We start from the raw sequence: 19,673 nt of genomic DNA, 5'->3' as shown, positions 1-19,673 counted from the left end.
TGATATGGGATTAGCATAACCTGGGCATCCATGATTACTTGTAAAAACTGCAGAGGATGACTGTGTTTGTAATCCTGTGCGATTTGATCATGTGTGTAGTTTGTAAAGTAAAACTTCCAGGGCAATATTTGATGAAACTGATAGTATAAATCCAGTCTCTTTGGGGTGGTCATTTTTTAAAAGGACGTCTCTGTGCCTTTTTCTATACCATTTATCATACACAGTCACAATTATTGAAGGCTGTGTTTCTGCTAAGCCTCGACACACCTCCCAGTTTCTGTACTGAACAAGAGCAGCTGTGAAAAGATTCACTTTGAGTTTGTAGTTTCAATCAGAGTAAAGTGTTAGCAGGTGCGAATCACTCTTTCATGACTCAATGCTGGCCTTGTTATGAAGGAGACCCAGAAATAGTTGAACTCTTTTTTTATTCTTCACTGTGTTATTAAAGAGTTGCTTCACAGATGTGTACTCTGTGGCACATCTAGTGCTGAAAAAGAAGCAGGTAAGTGGTCTCTTGTGGATAGAGTAATGGTGTCGCCTGTTCCCTTATTATGTCTTTTACATATTTAAACAGGAGTTTGTTAACATTGAATATCAAACTGAAGGTAATGGTGATTTCAGAGGCTGATCAGTCAGAGAGTGTCGGTGACAAAGAGAGGAAGCTGTCTGCAGCTCACAGCAGACAGTGGTTCCATTAGAAATGTCAATATTGACCGTGGATGCTGTAAAGCCCAGAGCTTTTCCACCAAACTCTTTGTGGTAGCAGAACAAAGCCAGGGACGACCTGATCTGCTCAATGGCTGCTGCTTTCTGAAACAAACCACAACAAATACACCTGCACGCAGACACACACATGCACACCACAGGCTTCCTCTCATTGTGTGTCGTTCTTTCACCGTCTGTTGTGTGCAGATGCAGTCATGCATTCGAGATCGTAGCATATCCTTAATGCCTGTGTTGAATGCTTTATTCTGATTGGTCAAAAATCCCCAAAACAGTAGGTGATTTTCAATAGAAAAACCTGATCACACGCATCATGTCAAATCAATCCCCGGAAAGGAGTCCAGCACATTGCACCTCTGACTGTTGACACTGGCAAACACATTATTTTCCATCTTGGGATGAGTACACACAACATAATAATAGGGATGATTTTGGGCTCCTCTTCAAATTATCTTGTGGTGTGAAATATTGTAGCAGTGACTCTTCTTCCCCCTATCTTCCCATCTCTAGATTCCCAATGCAGGTATACAACCAGAGCAGCATCTCCAGTAAGGCCTACGGTAAGAACCTGCCCCCCAGCTCCAAGCCTGATGCTCCAATGATGCACCTTGGAATACATAGGGCCACACTTATTGCAAATCGGAAACATTAATCATACTTAAAGTTGATGATCAGCTATCCTGTTGTGTGGAGGGAACCCTGAGAACAGCCACGCTTGCACTCTGTGGATTGTCAAGAGGGAAGAAATGATAGCTTGGAAGCAAGGTGATTGAAACGCAAAGCACAAGTTAGACGGATGTCAACAGGTTGTGAAATTGAGACCTGCTAATCTGACATATGCGGGTGGATTTCAGTGAGGGGTCTAACACAGTCACATGCACTTTTTTTAGTTGTAGTGTTCTTATCTGAAATAATAATTGCAGTGTGACACTACAACACTACAACTCCCATGAGCACTACCTGCACACAGTTTGCTCATCAGGTGCATTTTGACCAAGAGTTCCAGGGTCTTTTAGCCCCCAGAACTACTTTCCCGGGAACTAAAAGGTTCCTGTGCCCCCCAATGTTTCGGGTAGATTGTGCAAATCAGGCCAGTGACGTATGAAGGAAAAAAAAAAAAATGCTTTAACTCATAAGTCACGGCAGAGTTCGGCCTGTCTTTTGGTTTAATCCCTGTTAACTGCCGACTTTCAGCTGGATGAGTCCCTCATAAACGTCTTTAGATGATCATTCAATATCTGATGAGGATATTTTGACTAAACTAGTTTGCATTCCCAGGAACTCTCCTGTGTTTCTGTGTAAACTCCACAAACACTGACACGTTCAGCTGAAGGTCCCCAGTTTACAGGGTCACTTTTAAAACCGTAACACCGGGAGAGATGCATTTGTGGTGGGTTTTTAGAAGACAACTGTTACAAAGCTGTTAAATCAAGAGAATCACAGCTTCTTCTTTTGAAAAGTACACACACACATACAAAAAATATAGAACAAATAAAAACTAATGAAAGAAAGAGAAATCAAATGTGTGTGACATTATTGTGGACAGTGGGAGGAATACAAACACTGTGATTATTCTACCAATCAGACACATTCAGCATTGCAGGCCCTGCCCCCTGAGAGTCCCGAGACCTTTGAAAAGTGCTACCCCACTAGCAGTGGCATTTCAGGGGGGAGATTAACTACCCCTGAACTAAATTTAGACCATGTTTCCTTTGGTCGAAATGCATGTAGTTTAGGGGTAAAGTCCCTTGTTCCAGGTTAAAGTTTCTGCGGTCGAAAAATGCCTATTGGTAGCCAATAGTTGCAGGCCCACACACACACATCTTACTAGGAATACATCCTGCTTAACCTGTTGTTGTACGTACACAAATCATGACTCTGTTTTATGCACTTTGGGTGTTATGGTGGTTTTGGGTGTTGCTCTCTTCAGGAAACCATCTTGTTTACATCTAAAACAGGTTCTTAACTTACACCCAGACACCAGCTGAGCAGAGAGAGGGGCAGATAAGTAGAAGCATGAAAGGGAGATTGCACAAGAGGAGGCATTTCCTGTAACTTGATATTGTTTGATGATTAATATAGCTGACCTGATGCCAACGTGATTTGTGACATGATTATTTTCAGACCAAGCGTCAGCAGAGACTCAAAAGAAGTTACTTTGTTTACCAAAATAATAGCCCTGGACAAAGCTTCAGTATAAAAGCATTGTGCAGAAACGAGGGAAGTTCCTCCAAATGAAAAAGAAGAGATCAGTTTTTTTCTTTGAAAAGCATTCAACATTTTATTTATTTGATTCAACCAAACTAACTAACAATGACACATGAGCTATATGAGCTGAAGCAAAGGTGCACGTTGTATTTACACAAAATCTGACTCCATCTCTGTAATAATAATCAATTGTTTGTCCTGTTGCATGAACACACAGGAAAACACATGGTCTATTTCCACTTTCATGCTTTCATTCATTCAAAAGGACAAACACACACACACACACACACACACACACACACACACACACACACACACACACACACACACACACACACACACACACACACACATACACATATATACAAAGAAACCCATTCCTCACAGTCAGCTGCTTCCACTGTGTTTACAACCAGAATCTTTTGTTTTGGTCTGCTCCACTGTGGAGCGTGCAGGGAGGGGGCGTCCCCTCAACCTTGACCGGGAGCCTCAATGTAGCTTTTCAGTTATGAATAGATAAGAATAGATAACATTCTTCACGGGTATTGAGCGGTGGTGAGCACAGCATCAGCGGATCGTGTGTGGTCTTGTCACAGACGTGATTTCTGAATCAGCTGCAAAGCGAGGCATGTTTTCCAAAATATGAATCTGATAAAAGCAGACACTTTGCAACATCAAAACACTGAATATTCAATGAGTGTGAAACAATATGCGACTCATTTCTCCAAGAAGAGCTACAACCAAAAACAAAAACTGCTACAGCTGTGAAGTTGTCAAGCAGATTATTTAGTACTCTCCAGTCCCGGTTCAACCCTCCTGCCTCGAGCTACATCTATCATCATCCTTCAGCGTCCTTTATCTTCATCTATCCCGCATCCATCACGTTCATTCATCGGGCATTAGAGGTAAACCCCACGCTAAAACACTTAATCACTGTTAAAATGACAGCCATCATTGCTACAGCTATTATTATGCATGGCTTCTAAAGCCTTCAAGTACAAAAAGATAAATCTGTGGCATTTCATCATTCAGCATATGCACGCTTTCAGGCACTGGTGCAGCTCAGCGGTTAAACTGTGCACTCCATGCAAAGAGGCTGTAGTCCTTAAAGTAAGCGGGTTCAAATCTAACCTGAGGCTCTTGCCTCTTTACTGCATGTGATTCCCCAATCTCTCCTCCCAGTTTCCTCTCTACTCACTGTCCTCACCTATCCTATCCATAAAGGTGTGAAAACCCCCAAAATAATCTTAAAAAAAACCCCATAAACTTAGCTCTCATGGTTTTAAATAAAGAATTCATAGTTTTCAGTCATATCCCTCCAAAAAGTTCACAATGAAGCCTCAACACTAAACATGAACCTTCTCCTTAACTTACCTAAGAACACTTTATCACCACACTGTCAAGATAAAAGCGTCCGGCTGTGAAAACAGACGTTATTACTAAGCTACCGTTAGCTGGTTTGCTAGCAATGTCAATAAGTTACCGCTGGAGTCGTTTACATCGATCCAAGCACACTGACTGTGTCAGTGGTACTACATCCACTGAACATACAATAATTAAAATACTCTGAGTTTACTTCAATTTACCGTTAAAGAAATGTTCAAAGCTCAAAGACGTGTGGACTTTTATTGTTGTTTTGTTCCCTCAGCAGGGACAGCAGAGCGTTGTATATAATTAATCCTCCTCTCAGTATTCCTTTCTCTTATGGGAATCTTACAGGGATATTTCAGTGTTTTTGAAGTGAGATTGTATGAGATTTATGTCACTAGTAATTGTACTAGCCATAATGGACGCAGCTCAGCTCGGCCCCTGCAATGAGAAACTGCAGGGAGTAACAGAACGCAAGCTAGGCTACAGATTTCAGCTGACCAGGTCAGTCCTATCAGGTAATTCAGCTCATTTTGAAAGATTCCGAAGCGAGCACTCATCTCCGTTTAGCTGTTCGCTCTACTTGTGATTTTTTTCAGCATTTCCCTTTGACATCAGAAAGCCTGTTTGTTTTTGCATTATTTACAACTTAAAAAACAACGAAATGTCCCTTTAAGAAGCATAACCCGGGTTCGTCTCCTCGTTTTATAACTGAAAAACAACAACAACAACAACATTTTTTAAGTTTTAAAACACGTAGGTGGCAGCAGAGTCCGACCATTTCCCCGTAGCCCGTAGTAGTAAGAAGCCTTTTTTTGGCCCTCCATGGGGGTGTTCCATAAGTGTGTGTTGTCACGTGAAAACTATGAATACAAATGATGTTTAGGCTTCGTGGGGGGGACAAAATATCAACACATTGGTGTATTGCTGCAATGCAATACACCAGAGATAAACATCTTTTTTAAGACATTTTGAACAGATTTCCCAACCAGTTTGACTCACTTCTTGATGACTGTTTGCAGTCACTGTATCATGAAATTATTATCATGGGTCACATATTGCATTTTATTCCCACCCTTGCTTATTAGACACAAAGAAAGTTCCTTTATCATAAACATTGAAATGTAAACACCACATATATAGGTTTAACATCATCACTTGGCCTTCTCAAATTTGATAGCTTCACTCGTCATGTGATTACAGTAAGCATAAACTGTACAAAGGCTGCATGAGAAAAAGGGTTTCGCCTGTATTCACAACGATATGACAAGCCAACAGGAAGTATTCAGGAAGATGTGCTGCAAGTGAGAGATAGAGGGTGATGACCTTTATGCAACCAGTGCAGGCGCAGAAGAGTGACACATAACAGGATAAATACAAACATCCAAAGTTGAAGAAGGAGAATCGTTTTCAAGCCGTGATGAACAAAGATCTCTGCACACCCATCCATCTGAACTTAGCTTTGATAAAAATCTAAAAACTGATGTCAAAGAGTAGGTCTGTGTTGTTTTGTTATGTTGTAAACTTTACACTGCGGCTTTTGATATCATGTCCTACCTCCCTTGGCTCACCCCCTCGTTGGACAAGGGAGACCTGATACTGTGAGGAACATGTGCAAAAAAGCAAATTTGGAATATGTAGTGGTCAGATCTCCTGAAAATGTCTAAAAAAGTACAGGGATGCATGTCTGAAAGAGGTTTATTTGAGAATTGTGATATTTCTCTGCACAAATTCAACTGACTAAACTTGGTACAATGAGATTTTTTTCTTACTTTTCAAGCACATGAATGCAACTGCTTTTGAAAATGTGCAAATTTCTTAAAAATGACGAGACCCATCAGCAGTCATCCAACACACACACACACACACACACACACACACACACACACACACACACACACACACACACACACACACACACACACACACACACACACACGCTGAATAATCCCTGCAGGGCTGATATGAACTACTACTTCAATTTCACTTCCATCTTGAAGCCATTTGTCCTTGTAGCTTGGCCATGTGAAAGCAGGAGGGATGCTGGTTGGAGGGGGCTAGGGTGTTCAACAAACACTCCAAAATCCTTGAGCGCTGTCCCAGAAGTAAAAACAGTACTCAGAGGAAGGACAGAGGACACTCATCCACAAGAGGCTCCACTTAAATCAGCTACTTTCATTGTCTCCGCCAATAATGTGGCATCGACCCCACAGTAAATGTTTGATTAATAAGAGAAGAACAATAATAACACCTTGCAAGGGTCCAGAGTGGAATCCCACAGGAGCTGCTGGGAGTGAGCACAAACAGCGGTCCAAATCCTCTGTTCAAACATGTCTGTCGCTGCATGAGTGTGTTGCTGCTTCCAGCAGTGGCTCATGTTGCAGATAAATGTCAGGTTTTAGCAGTCAGAAGGGGATAAGCATGATTTGAATAATGTTTTCTGTCAGCTGCTGCCTTGCTTGTTAGTTGCACATATTCACAGACTTCACAGACTCCACATACACAAACACAATCAGGTGCATACATGTGTATATATAGCTGTATACAGCTCTCAAATGCATACTGACAAGCATTAACGCAACCCCGGACTGGAAGACACTGGAATGGAAATACATTCTGGCAGGCACACACACTCGAAGGTATAGAAACATATATATAAATACACATGGCTGCTCTATGTGTGCTCAAATGGGTGCTATTTAAAATAAAGAAAGCCTTCCTTTAGAATTTTTATTAAAAAGGTTTAATAGTGCTTCAAAGGGATTAGAAGAGGCAAGACAAATTAAACTGAGATTACAGCATTAAATATTCAGAACAGCTTTTCTTGTTTAAAGAAAACATTCAAAATGACATTAAGAGAGTTTCACTTGAAGTCTTTTAAATGGTCTGGGTTCCGAAAAGCTTAAATCCCAGACCTGAAAGAACTAAGCTGGGCCCTTCTCACAGTTGTAGAAGTGAGGGTTTAACAGTTCTCAATTTCTCTGTATTTTGGTTCAAGACCTTTGCATTATAATCTTAAGGAGACTGTTATATCACTTTTAATTGAAGAATAAGTTACTCGGTGGAAAAGTCCTTTCATCATATTGTATAAGGCCTTTTGTACAATAAAAAAGGATGAGTTGTAGAAAAAATTACCTCCACTATGGTGTATAGGATGAAAGGAATCAGCTATTCAAAGTGAAACAGGCTGTAATCATGTTTATTTATAAAAATGGAGGTTCAACATGGTGCTTTATGGGGATTCCTTAGCTTTTGCAGCCAGTCTCTAGTGGAACTGCATTTTTACGCACTTCTCTGCTGGCTTTATTTTTCAACTTTGGAGTTTGCTTCTTGCTGCTTGGTCATGATGGAAAAATAAAGCTAAGTATTTCCTCAAATTAACCACATATGAACCATTTTTAAAACCCAGGAGGACCATGTATGGATCCCAGAGGAACACCAGAACAAAAGAAGCAAAAGTGATCATCTTATTGGACTTCAGGGGCTCTCTGGACTTTGCAAATAACCTTGGATATTTCTCTGTAAACTCAAAGTTATCCTCAGTCTCGGTAAAATGTATTTGATCTGTTATCTTGAATAAATAGGTCTCAGTATTTACAACCAGCTGCTTTGTGATCACTTAAAATTTCAACGTATATAATCACATATTTACCTGCATTTGCAAAAAGCAATCTATCAGGGTGGAAAAATGATTCACACACACTGTTGCAGAACACACTCCTTCACAAGCCTGTAGCATTCATCCTCTTCTCGGGATGTATCTTGCTTCTGCACAGCAACAGAGAGAAATTTGCACATTTACCTTTAAGTGATAAAAGTGCTGCAATTTGCAACCAAACCTGCCATCATGTACTCTGAGTAAAATGCTCCAATTTTCTACTTTTCGCTGCAGGACTGTTTCTGAAAAATATCCACAACCCTTTGGCCGCACTATACATCAAATCATGTGTTTATGGAGGTAAATAAACACATGACAGCACTCCTGCAGGCATATTAAAAAGATTATATATGATGGAGAGACATTTGCATATATTCAGGGTTGTTGATGTAAAGCTATGTGTGTGTATCCTGCATTTTCTGTTTTTGAATGTCGTGATATTTTGCTGCACTGTAGGTGTTCATAGAAAAAAAGTCTATGCATGAAAAGCTTTAGTCGCTGCTGAGGAATAGAGGCCACAAAGCTTCAGTATGGCTCCATGTGTGAAACAATGCAGATACATACCTCTCCAGCCAGCATGCCACAGACTATGAGTGTAAATCTGTAAATCCCCATGAGGAGCAGAAGCCCACAAGGAGCTCTGCAGGGCTGTGCTGCTGACGAAGAAATAGTGAGTGTAACACTAAACTATGGCACAGAAAAGAAATGGAGCAGCAAAAAGTGAGCTTGCATCGCTGTTATATAATTAGTATGTCAAGCATTGGACCCAGAGGCCGAAAATAGTGCCGCTGCCTCGCCTGGGGAGCTTGTGGAGGGGGAGGGTGGGTGTTGTCAGATGAGTCGGGGATGGGGGGGTGTTTAAAGGCCCGATGTAACGGTAGTCTAGTAGTGCCTGTTGAGAATTTGTGGCATCGGATGGCCACACGCAGTGTGTAATCCCTGACACAGTTGGCGGTGCTTTGCTGACACGGCATCCAGAAAGTCAGGACCGCAGAGGAAAGTGCTGATCTGTTCCATTCGGGACGAGGCGTTCGCTGTCCTTTGATAGATTAACCTCAGAGTAATCATGATGGGATAGTCATTCCTCACTTACTGTTTATGTTGTTCTACTCAGTGATCCAAGTCTGAGGGTTAACGGGTTCATCATACAAACTTCAGACAGGGTGGTGCAGAAGAAGAATCACTGAATAAATGGGAAAACACTGAATGATATTACTTTGCTGTGATTATATAATGCAGAGGTGAGGACAGTTTAGTATAGTAGACATGAGTTTAGTCTCTGTGACGACACGTTTGTTTCTGAAGAGGTGTTTTGAAGTAAAACGACTATCGGTTGCCATACTTGAAATGCTGACTCATCTTAAATGAAGTTAAGGCGTTAACTTAAATTCGGGTGCAGGACCACGCCTAAACCACACCCTCACTCACCTGACAAGCCTACTGAAATGTAGCCAGCCTACTCCAACCGTTTGTCTGTGATTCTTCAACCCACCCTTCCCTCAATTACCCTTTTTCCTTATCCCCTTCTACTCAACTTTGGCTCCCTTCTTCTATGCCCTTGTGTCCTTCCAGGTACAACCTTGGTCAAGTTCAGCTCTGGCAGGATAACGCTGAGACGGAACACCCATCCTGAGTCTCCTTCTGCTGGGCCACACTACGCACAGATAATTCATTAAATGTTTTAAACTCATATCCTTGTGTGGCGTGGTCCTTGCTAGTGAACTTTCAATCCACAGTGAATAAGGTAAAGAGGTGGAGCTTTGGTGAGCCTTTAGCCCCCTGGTGAACAAGTACCATGCTCCCGTCCATCAGAGAACTCAGCCTCATACTAAAAAGGCTACATTATGCAGAACTTGTAACATTTATTCTTTATTATTAATTAATTCTAACATGTTTATTTGAGGTAAAAATGGAGTCTCCTCGTCCTTTGGAATCAACCTCAAGTGGACGCTTGAGGAACTGCAGTTTGTTGCACTTAAAGTTCTTCTCAATTCTTGATTCCAATTCCAAATATTTCTTGAGTATGAAATATAAAAAAATATTAAATGTATAAATGAGCCTCACTGTGTCACAAAAGTATCAACTGTGTCAATGATTTTTCTATTTTACTTTACATTCATAAATATTAACATGACTCTCTTTTTTTGTATAACAGTTTTATTCAAATTTTCAGACAATAAAAACAATGACAATACCAGACAGTGCCAAACAGTTGGAGGGACAGAAATCAAATATTACAATACTACAAGGAGACAGGCACCCAGACACAACAGCACAAACACACAAAAGTAGAAGATGATAATACAATTAAATTGAATTAAATTACAACACCCCAAAGTTAAATCATACAAACTGCATAATTCATCAATCTGGCACTATACAGGCCGTGGATTAGCCTAATCTTTTTTAATAACGGAAAAATACAACCAAAAAATAAGAACAAAAAAAATTCCTGTACTGTAACTTAGAATAAACATAATACAAATACTGACAGATTGGAGATAAAATATATGCTATTCATGATTTTAGAAATAGAAATTAGATCCTCCAGGCAATGGACTATGAAAGACGTATTTTCTTTAACAAGCAGCAGCCAAAAATAAACCAGAACCTAAAGCCTCTACAGAGACGGGTTGGATGTCAAGAGAGAGGCATTACTTAATATTTTTGTCTCCACTTAAAGGGTTAAACGCAGTGCTGAAGTGTAATCTTGTAAAATGTTGAATGAAATCAGTAGAACATTAAAACACATCTCAAAACATGATAAATGAATGATTCATATCAGTGAGAGTCCATTTAAATCTGATTTCTCCCTCATTATTATCATCAAACTTGCTCCTGCGTTGCTCCACACCGCCGTCACATTTTCTCCTGATTCTGATTCCTCACTTTGGCACCTGTCATCGCTTCTTTAATATTCCCTAATCATCTGCTACCTTGATTATCTGCCTGCCTCAGTCCTGACCCTTTCACCTGACCGCTTGCTCTTTAAATATCCATTAATTGACGCTTATTCCTACACCGCACTCACTCACCCACAGCTGATAAGAGCATCGGCTAAGTCCCTGAAATGCTAATGTAAAACGCCTTCAGCTGGGTATATGCACCACGTGGGATCATCACCCTGGAGAAAACTTTGTAAAACCAACTGTTTCTGTAGCGCGATTCATCTCCGGATCAGATCCACGCTCCCCCACCGCAGTGAGTGAGCAAACAGCATTATGAATGAATGAGGAGACGTCAGGCGAGATCATTGTTTAGGTTATCATCTGTCGAGAGCAGACACTGATAGAGATGTCTTTCCCCTTGATTAAGCATGACCCATTTCCACCCCCAGCTTCTCTCCCAGCGTGCACACACACACAAGTACACACACACGCACACACACATGAACACGCACACACTGTACGAACATGTATACATAGAATCAGGAGCACTCACACAGGCAGTCCCACAGACACAGAAACTCTTCCACACACACACACACACACACGCACACACGCACGCACGCACACACACACACACACACACACACACACACACACACACACACACACACACACACACACACATACACTCAAGCCAAACCCACCCACACACAAACACACATAAAAGACGACACGCTCAAGGCGCAGATAAGACACCCGTCGTCACAGCGACACCATTCACTCGCTTTGTGATGCAATTTCCTGGTCCTCACAGAGTTGAAAAATGCCATCAATCAAACCGCAGGACCCAAAGCGCCCGGAGGAAATTCTTTCAAACCGAGCTCGACCCCTCTCACAAGTCACTCAGAGGCAGTTTCTAAACTTGTCACGCACCATTTAGACGGTGTTTGACAAAGGTTCGTGGGAGACACGCTGCTACGGCGGAGGCCCACAAACTTTCAAGTCCTTTAGCCCTGAGTTACCTGAGATAATTTCTTGGCATTTTGAAAGTATCAAGAGAGAGTATGATTGTTAATGTGTTTGTCAGTTTGAGCCAATCTGTGGCACTGTGTTGTATTTATCAGAACATACTTGGTAGAAATTGAATGTAATTTTCATAAAGATGTTTGATAATCAACTGAATATAATAATGTTTTTATTCTCATTGAATGAGGATGAGCCTTTTATATCTACAACCCAAGCAGCAACCTCCAGCCACGAGAATTGAAGCCAATGCTGAAATGTTAAAAACTGCAGTTCATTGAGGATCCGCTTGAGGCTGACTCCTGAAGTACTAGAAACCACATACACACCAATTCAAAGAAGCTGATCTTTACAGCAGAAATAAACATGTTTACAGCCTGGTACAAAAAAACAGTGTAGTCTGGGTAGCTAATGTCTCGATCGGCACACACTGTACGGGGGGTGAATTTTTTCATAACGCTCCAATTTTGAAGATATTAAGATTATGAGTTTCCATAATGAGAGGCACAGCTGACTTGATGGCCAGGCAAACACTGTAGCTGTTGATTTGATAAAGAAGTATAAATCAGCCTTAAGTCCACCTCTATAAGTCACACTGCCTCGACAGAAGTTATGTTGAGTTCAACATTTCCAATATGGCTCCCACCAACGACTGGCTTCAAAGCAGCGCTTCAGAAACAGATGGACGAGGTCACAGATTCAGGCAATGGTTTTTGGAAGTGATTTTGAGCCCATGCAGTGATTTCCACTACAGAGTCATGTCTGATTTAAATGCTGTGCTGCCAGAGGGCCCAAATATCACTGCCAGTTTAACCAGATTATTTTAATGATATAATGTACTGTAGATGATGAAAGCACAAATTCTTTACAACTTCAGAGAGGCTTAGTCTCAGAAGTATAGATAGGGGTTCACCACTGTCTGAGAGTGTGCATGAGCAGCTAGATAAACTATTTCAGAATAATGTTCCTCAGTGTGGAGTGTCCTTTTGAGATGTTCAGACTTCTTTTTCGTCATATTTCAAGAGATAAACACACCCTCAGAGGATTCCTGAGTCTTTTCTGCCATATATCATGGATCTATAATACATATGGGTTAACAAAATGTCAAGTTGAGTTTCCACATGTGTCGTGTTGGTTTGAAAATGTTTCTTATCTGCTGTTATTGGTGTTGTTACCCTCTTTTGTAACACTTCATCTATGCCAGGGGAGAAATTGGACCACGGGTCGCCTCTGCAGTTAGCTGAGATTCATGTGGCGCTCAAGGACACTTGAGTTGGACAGTTGCTCGCTGTTAGCGAGGTTTGAATGAAGCTTCATGGTTAAATAAAAAGATACGCTGAGGTTAATGTGTTGAGTGAGCTTCATGACCCTTGAGTTTTTAAGAGTTTCAAAACCTTTTCTCGCCTGAAGATACGCAGAGAAAAGATAAGTATGACTGAATAATCTAAAAAAAGAGATTCTTTGTTCGGTTGGACTTTTTCTCAGAGTGAGTAGTGATACACTTGGAAAGCTACATCTCTCTTGTTCGCTCCCCGTAGCTGAGAGCTACAGAAACATTCATTAAACGGAGGAAAGCATTCAATCTCTGAGTAGCTATGATGTGAAAATATTTTTAATCCACAATGAAACAAAGGCCAGTCTCTCCTGTCTTCATTTCAAGGCTGACAAAGTAACAGTTCAGCTTGTGGACGCATTAACAGGTTAGCAACCGGTTTGGACCAGTAATTTACCTTTTTGACTTATGATATCAAACTACTTTTCATGTGCTTGTTTGTGTAGCTGTAAGGAGTAGATAACCGGGAAACTTTACTCTGAAATACAGACTATTAGAACAATGATTGAAGACTTTTGGTTCCTGTACAAGGATTTAAAGAGTCTGAGGTCCTCAGTCATCCAGGTCAGGCCTGTTCCAAATTAAATCCAAGAGGCAACATGACTGGGTTGTAATTCTTGAAGACTTTTCACCTCTCTTCTGAAACTGACCTGTGGGCTGAGCTAGATTTATAAGCCTTTCATTGTATAGTGGAACAGAAGTACTATTTATGGCTAAAGTGAAGCTGCTTTTCTTTCTAGTTGGTCTCCAAATAAGATCTATCTGTATTTATGGAAACTTTCTACTTGAGTGACCAATCTGCCAAATGTGACTTTGTGAAAACGAATCAGCGTCCAGATTTCCAAACTAACGGTGGTGCATCAGCAATGATCAATCTAATCTCCATTCAACAAGCAAGTGGAGAAAACAACTTTTCAAATATTTGAGAACAGACCTACAAAATTAAGCATTTACATTTTTTTTTACAAATCTGCATCATGATGTTGTTTCTGCAAATTTAAGACACGTAAATTGTGAAGGAATGAAAAATGAGGTATCTTTTGAGGCTCATAGCACTATTTACTGTGAAACTGAGACTTATCAGAACCAGATGAACAGGGACTACTTCAGGTGCTGTTATAGCCCACGCTGTGAAACTGAGACCTTGAAATAGATGAACTGGGGCTACTTCAAGGTTAGTAAGCCAGAGCAAAGTTAACTTATTATTCACTGTGAAACTGAGACTCATCAGAAACAGATGAACAGGAACTAACTCAGGAGTTGTTTTTGTGGGCACCATTTGTAAAGTTGTGCACACTGAAAATAAAAGCAACATTTCTCCACATTTAGCTCCAAACTTCATAAAAATGTTGAGAGTATTTTTTAAAAATCACTCTTTTTTAATCACATTTTGAGGAATATTTGTGATCTTCTTCACATTCAATTTTGTTGTGAAAAATATATGTAGTTAAAATCATTGTTAAATTCAAATGCTAAATGTTAAATCTAAATCTAAATGTTCAATGTTAAATCTAAATGTTCAATGTTAAATCTAAATGTTAAATCTAAATCTAAATCTAAATCTAAATATAAATATAAATGTTAAATGTTGCTCTGCGATCCTAAATATTTAGCTGATATACAAATACACAGCCGCCTAGCGGAAGTACCAAAATAAAAGCTTCATAAAGCGATGCAGACTTAGCAATAGCAACTTAGCTTGTCCGTATCATAGACTGGGTCAGTCTTGTTTGAGCGTTGTGAAATCCCTTAATGGCCTCCAAAACTGCATATCCAGCATTTTTACGGCGGGCAGTCCAGCTATAACCCATTGAACTCAGTACTGACAGACTATGATTCCTCTAAATGTGATAAAAAGGTGACTTTTAAAAATTCACTCTACATTTTTAGGACATTTTGGAGCTAAATGTGGAGAAATGTTGCTGTTATTTTCAGTGTGCACAACCTTACAAACGGCGCCACATATGTTTGTGAAACTGAGACTTAGAAATAGATGAACAGGGCTACTGCAGGTTTTCTTAGCCAGAGCAAAAGCTTCTGTGTAACTTATTATTTACTATGAAGCTGAGACTTGTCATAACTAGATGAACAGGGACTACTTCAGGGGTTGCTATATCTCATACTGTGAAACTAAGACTTAAAAAGAGATGAATGGGGGCTACTTCAGGGTTTGTAAACCAGAGAGAAGCCTCTGTGTAACTTTGTATTTCCTGTAAAACTGAGACTCATCAGAAACAGATGAACAGGGAATTCTTAAGAGGTTGTTTTAGCTCATATTGTGAAACTGAGACTTAAAAAAAGATGAATGGGTGCTACCTCAGGGCTTATAAGCCAGAGTGAAGCCTTTTTGTAACTTATTATTTACTGTGAAACTGAGACTTATCAGAAGCAGATAAAGATGCTTAACTAAGGGGATGTAATAGATCAAGAAATTACAATGTTTGGTTGCACATGTAAACACAACACAAAAGACAAGTCTTGGGTGGAAGTTATTTTACCTTAACTTCTGGCTCAACTGGATTTGCTGACAAATGCTATCTGTTCCCAGAGGTGTATATATCATAGTGTTGTCAAACAATAGGCAATGATTGCCAATGCGATAGGAGATTTATTGAAATTAACTTTCATTGATCTTAGACGGGTGTGAATTGTCAACATCAACATGTTTGCCCATTACAAAAACTGTCACCACTATGAGTATATTAGAGGAAACTCCACAGTTTTTGCTAAAGGATCTGGATTTGTACTTGGGAGCTGCTGTCCAAAAATTGTTATTTATCAGTATTTGAGTGTTTGAGGGGACTCTAGTCTGAGGTATAACAGCTCCATATTCTGACTTTTGTTCGCCTTACTCCTGAACAATTGAGCGTTGAAAGACTTGTCCAAATGATGAATGATATTTGAACAAACTACATGTGAGAAAAGCACAGGTGTGCTTCACAAATCTTTACTCTCAATGAGCGATGCTGGCCAGCAGCCAGCTCTTGCATTTGGCTGTCAGCGTGGAGCAGAGGGAATCCGTCTAATACAGCCTCTGCCAAAGTGCTGCAGCAGTAATAGATGGTGTCTGAAAGTGACACGAGTCAGATTGCTGTTGGCAGAGTTGCAATACAAAGAAATAAAGCTGGAGTGATGGTTGTATTTGAGGCGGTCAAAGCCTGGGAGGCTGCACATTTTCAATTGAATCAAACACTACAGCGGCTGATTTCAGAGGTTAGAGTTCCCCCTTTTGTTGAAACCAGGCACAAATATCTGCTTCAGGAGCATCTTTTTTTACCTGCAGAGTCTTGGGCATTTTTTTGGCAAACAAATTATACAAATTTTGTCTCACTTAACTCACCATAGAAGCTTTGTTGTTGATTCTCATTAAAATGCAACACAAGGAATTTCACCTAATAGTTCTTACAATTAGAGTGTCATGATCCAGCTCACAAGGCAAAAGCCAGTTAAACAAAACCATGCTGCCCCGTGGAGATTCCCGGTGAGGACGAAAGAGAGAGAGAGAGTGTGAGACTATTATCTCAATGTTTCCTAGTCCCAAACCTGCAGATACAGACTTGACCATCACTAAATTCATTAAGGTTTTAGCCTAACTGTAAGTCAAACCTTCATGAATTTCACTGTAAGTTGAGCCCTTTTGGGTGCAGTCTTGGATGGGCCTTGATTTTGTAAGAGATAATGTACAGTGAGCAGGTGGTTGTGCAGAACATGAACTCAACGCTCTTCTGCACTCCTTAACTCTGCTGCTGCCGCCTTTCCCTGGATGGCAGAATTGGATCTTGCTCCACTTTTCCCTATTATAGATATATCAAATCATAAGTGTGTGCTCTCCAAAGAGATTACAAGAAGCATTAAGAATATCCTCCATGCAGTTAATCCTACTGATTTACAATTTGAACAGAAACTGACATGTTTCCACAGTGTCAACAGGCAGTGGGGAAATGTACCAAATTACTCTCCGCAGATTGATCGTGTGTGATCTGGTTGTACCTGGCATCACTGTTGCTGTTCAGAATCGATCGATGTTGCAATAGATTTTTAACCAATCAGAATCAGGAAGAAGCTCTGAGGTTACCACCGAGCATTGTGTTTTTAGCAATTTAGCTGGCATAGCCTCTGATCTAGCTGTTGTGAACATTTGAAGGAGTTTTATGAATGATTCACAGGCTAAAAAATTGTATGGTCTTAGAGATGTGATGTCACGGAGCGGGTCAGAGACTCAGGTGCGGAACAGAGAGACACAGCAGACCAGCAGATACATGATAAAGATTTGAAGAACAACAAAAGATCACAGTGAAGCACTGGCAGAAAAATGGCAACTAGGAGGCAGGGCAAAAACAATTAAAAACTCTCTACACTATAAGGCTGACCCAGAGAGAGAACAGGGAACCTTGGCTGACAGTCCGAAAAAGGGAAGAGTCTTGAGGGAAGGCAGGCTGAGGAGGTGTGCAGTGTGTCTGAAGGAATTCCAGAGAATATGCAGGATCAGGCAAAGCTTCAAACAGAGCAGGCAGAGTTGGTCCAAGATCTGCTGCACAGGAAACAAGAGGTTAATATACAGAGTGGTAACAAAGACAAGGCAGAGCATAAGCTAGTTCGACTGACTGTGTTATACAACGGTCCGGCTCCGAGTTGTGGCTGAAGTCAGGCTTTTATGGCAGAGGAGATGAGTTTCTGGTGGACCACACTGGTGATTGCCAATCGCCTGCACCTGTCTATATTCACACATCTCACTCATGCTCACCTGGGGAAAAAAGGAAAAAGGAGGAAAAGCAGGGGGGAAGGGAGAGACTGCCACTAAGCAGAGTTGGAGGGCCTGACAGGTGAAGCTTTTTGAGAATGGAGAATAATAAACTTTCAATGTTTGTTTGTTCAGTATTTTTTCCCCCGTAGCTCTTTTATTAGGGGTTGTTAAAACCATCTCGCCATCATTGTCTTTTACACATTTTACAGAGCAGATTTTCTCTGTGTTTAGGAATTAGGAACACACATATAACTATAATTTGTTGGCTGAATATATAAGTTTTCAAACTTCAGATTTGTACCGTTGTTTGGATTTTCTTGGCTTTTAAACTTAATATCTGTGATTAATTTATTTTAGGAAATGTCTATGACTGAAGGCAAAGGATTGAAGCTCTACTGAAAGAGAATGTAGGTGATCATGATCATTTTTTGAACCGGGAAGTTAGTTAAAATCATTCAATAGTGATCTATGAACGTGAACTTTTTAAAAAGCAGTTGAAAACCTATTTGTTTAGACAAGCCTTTGATTGACCTGTCTGTTTTTATGTCTGTTGTGTTTATGTATTTTGTCTACTTCTATGTAATTCTTGCTATGTCTTGCTTGTTGCTTTTTATTCTGTTATTGTGAAGCACTTTGTGATGACTGTTCTAGAAAGGTGCTATATAAATAAACTTTATTATTATTATTATTATTATTATTATTATTATTATTATTATTATTATTATTATTATTATTATAAACTTGTTCATTTTAATCTGTGAGCCAGTTCATTTTTAGTGTAAAACACTAGATAAGTGCTTTGGAAAAACTGCCTCTGGTTTAACTGACAAGGTACTGGAGATGACATGATATACCCTGAAATCAGTGAAAAAAGCAGCATCTATTAAGAGGATAAAGATAAATTGAACATAAGTTGGAGTTAAGTTCCTATGGAACCAGAAATCCCACACTTCATTCATGTGATTTTGATGAATGAAAGGCTTCAGTTCCACAATCCTCCTCGCCACACATCACATTATGTACACTCACTCAGTTATATTTGTGCACTCATTGTACTACATTTTTACACAGGTCAACACACAGGTTGATACAGCAGAATAAAGAGTTTCCAAGTGCTTCCATTTTTTGATCCGCTCCCTCCTAATCCCCCCCAGTGCAGACTGGCTGTAACATGCCCCATTAGCTGAAGAATGTTGAACATAACCATACCGGTTGTGCCTAGCCAGCCAAATCAAATAACTCCTTTTACAAGCGCCGCTTCACAACACGGTCCTGCTTTCAGGCTCACCGCCAGGCTCATGTTGATTCTGCCGGAGCCTTGAGAACAGGGGCGCGTTAGCCTTGATTTACGCCGCCTTATTGGAATTCCTTTACGAGCGAGTGGCATGCAACAAAAAAAAAAAAAAAAAAAAAAAAGGTTGGGTTTCTCAAGAGGGGGTTCTTGACTGATAAGGGCCTATTTGCGATAGGGATCAAGGAGGGCCCGGCGATGAATCACGTTGATGTAAAGGAGTGAAGCTGGAAAGAAGCCAGAAGTGGGATGTTATGCAAGACCTGAGAGGTGATGTCTGCCAGAAAGCCACGAAGAGTTTACTCTGGGGGGAGCGGAGCTGTAGGCAGAGTGGGACCAAGACAAAGAAGAGGAATGTAGAAAGCTGACATGAGTTTGCTTTGTATTTAATTTATGGTGCCATTTTGGTAATGCTGGTTTGTATGATATGTTTAGTT

At 40.4% G+C, this 19,673-nt stretch overlaps 1 long non-coding RNA gene across 1 annotated transcript; it reads left to right on the top strand.

Annotated features, from left to right (window-relative positions):
• Positions 1-349: 349 nt before the first annotated feature.
• Positions 350-9,586, top strand: LOC117827403. The gene is made up of 3 exons (XR_004634205.1): positions 350-502; positions 1,234-1,283; positions 9,530-9,586. It is a non-coding gene; the product is annotated as an uncharacterized LOC117827403 (long non-coding RNA).
• Positions 9,587-19,673: the final 10,087 nt, after the last annotated feature.

This window comes from Notolabrus celidotus, chromosome 15 (genome assembly GCF_009762535.1).
Source record: "Notolabrus celidotus isolate fNotCel1 chromosome 15, fNotCel1.pri, whole genome shotgun sequence".
Lineage (NCBI taxonomy): Eukaryota > Metazoa > Chordata > Actinopteri > Labriformes > Labridae > Notolabrus > Notolabrus celidotus.
This window is presented reverse-complemented; position numbering and strand designations above follow the sequence as displayed.